This window comes from Pteropus medius, unplaced genomic scaffold (genome assembly GCF_902729225.1).
Source record: "Pteropus medius unplaced genomic scaffold, Ma_sr-lr_union100, whole genome shotgun sequence".
NCBI lineage: Eukaryota > Metazoa > Chordata > Mammalia > Chiroptera > Pteropodidae > Pteropus > Pteropus medius.
The window spans coordinates 6,713,712-6,716,341 of record NW_024354500.1 but is presented as its reverse complement, the minus strand read 5'-3'; positions in this window follow the sequence as shown (position 1 = coordinate 6,716,341).

Here is a 2,630-nt window from a genome sequence, read left to right as displayed (position 1 = left end):
TTTATTTTTCTAAAGTCTTAGTTAAATTATTTAGCATATTACATCATAGAGTATTACTGCTACACACATTTATTTGGAATGGAATGTGTTCTGGAATAATCCAAAAAGTATTGTCACCATTTTTCTTGATACCATTGGCCTCTCTCCCCTCAGTCGTAGTTTGTCGATATTGAGAAACCACCATGCAAAAGGAAATACTGCTTTGCATCCTGAATCTATACTTAGTGGGATTCATGATTCCTGTTTCATAGAGATTGGCTCCAGTGGTGATACGTGTACTGTAGATTATATGCTGACTCTTTAATCAAAGCAGAGGGTAATATTTAGGATAAGAATACAGATAGACAGAAAGAAGCTACTGGAAGCCAGGAGAGGGCAACAGAACTAGGAGAGTGGCTTGAGTCAGGCTAATTTTGAATTCTGGAGCTTGAGTTTTGAATGCAGTGTTTAGTAAATTGATGACAAATAGGTAAATAATTAAAAGTACAAAATGAGTGGTTAGAATAAGATATGGGACAAACCAGCTAGCCAGCAGAGATCATGTTTTCCCTGACAGAGCTGCCAAACTGGAGATGCGGCAGAGTCAGGCCTTGATGGGCATTGAGGAGTAGGAGTTAAAATCAAGAGTAAGGTTGACCACTCAAGAGTGAGATATAGTGTACAAGTCAGACCAATGTTTCGTGGCAAACTATCTCTATGACAGTCACTCCCTCCCCTTTAGATGCTGAGACCCAATTCTGCCTCAGTAGGTACTATACAGCTCCTACAATTCAGATTAGATGTTCTCAATTGGGGGTTGTATTGCTTTTCTGGGGACATTTGGCAGTGTTCGAAGATACATTTTCTTGTCACAACTGGCAAGTGTTATTGAAAATTCCTGCCAGTGATGCTGCTAAACATTGTATAATACATAAGACAGCCCCACACAATAAAGAATTATCTGATTCAACACATCAACAGTCTCGATTTTGAGAAAGTTCATGGAAGAAGTCACTCTTAAGGACATATCTCCTGCATGTTGGCCTCACACTACATTTTGACCACAATAATTGGTACCTCTTCCTAACCTTCCCACACTCACAACATCTCCTTTCTTTTCTTCTCAGACCCTCATCCATACTTTGGTTGACTTTTGAAAACTGGACCTGAAAGGAATCATTATGAAGTTTCTGAATGTTTTGAAAATGTTCTTATCAATAATTTAATTCAATTTCGTTCAACAAACATTTGTTGAATTTTGCTTAGAAGTATTTCGTTGTATTTTGTGTATAAAGGAAATCAGAGGTGAATAAGCCTGAATCTCTATCCTATAAGATATCATAATTTAGTGTGGGATCCAGATGTATACATAATTAATTATAATAGAGACAGACCAAGGTAGAGCCCATAATTGAAGAGTAGTATAGATGTCAGATTGGGTCTTCTTGGCTCTAGAGATATAGCTAACATTTCCTCATATCTCTGATTCTACGGTTTAAGTACATGTGAGCATCTTAAAATTTTTGCAGATTCACAGGGTTTACACTATTACGCTATAGTTCCTGTATTAATGCCTACTTTCTCCACCTGCTTCCTCCAAGACACAAAGATTTGGTTCTAAATTAGTTTCCAAGTATAAATCCACCCACTCCAAGATTTTTACAGAATGTACCAATAATTACAGGTTATTCATGAAGGGATCTCATTAATCCGCTCTTTTACAGCGGAATGACACATTTCTTCCATTGTCTCATGTCTTGCAGTACTCTCGACACTTAGGCCATTTGTGATCTCACCTTTTACCCTAGTCGTTTTCAGGATATATTTTTCCCTTTTTAAGAGAAATAAATATTTCTCAAAATCTTTAGAAAAACATAATTACACTATTTAAGTAGAAAAAATAAACTGGAATATGGAGTAAGGAAAGACTGTCTAGGGTATGTAAGCCTGGAGATATGAGGAGGAGTTAATAGACAGAGGAAAGGAGTGTACAGATATCCTAGCCAAAATAAACAGTATCAACAAGGCACAGAGATGAGCAGTGCTCTGTTTGGGAAACCAGTTTAACAAAAGTGCAAGGAGTAATCATGCTAAAGAATTTAGGCTTTGATCTATATTTAATAGGAAATCATCTGGTGTGTGTGTGTGTGTGTGTGTGTGTGTGTGTGTGTGTGTGTGTATTAGAGAAGATGAGAATGGCATTTTCAGATCCATATTTCAGAAAGAAGTCACTGAATACAGTGTGGCAGGTGGATCAGAGCAAGAAGGAGTGGTAGGTAGGTTACCATCAGGGGACAATCACAGTTCTCCGAACAAATGTCATGATGCCATACACTGAATGTCTCCCCCAACAATTCATATGTTATAGCAGTCCGATCAGACTAAAACTCATGGGAGTGAGAAAGGAAAATGGAAAATATTTTATTTAATTTTTCTTCATAATATTTAGTAATTTCCAGTGCATGCCTTTTCTCTACTATGATAGAGAGGGGAAGAGAATACACACACACACACACACACACACACATACACATATACATATATATATATACACACTATGTGTTTGGAGAATATAATTTAGTGTCATAAGATCTAAGTTGGAGTCCAAGACATGTGAATTCTTCAGTTGCTATGCATGTAGGGCTGTTGCT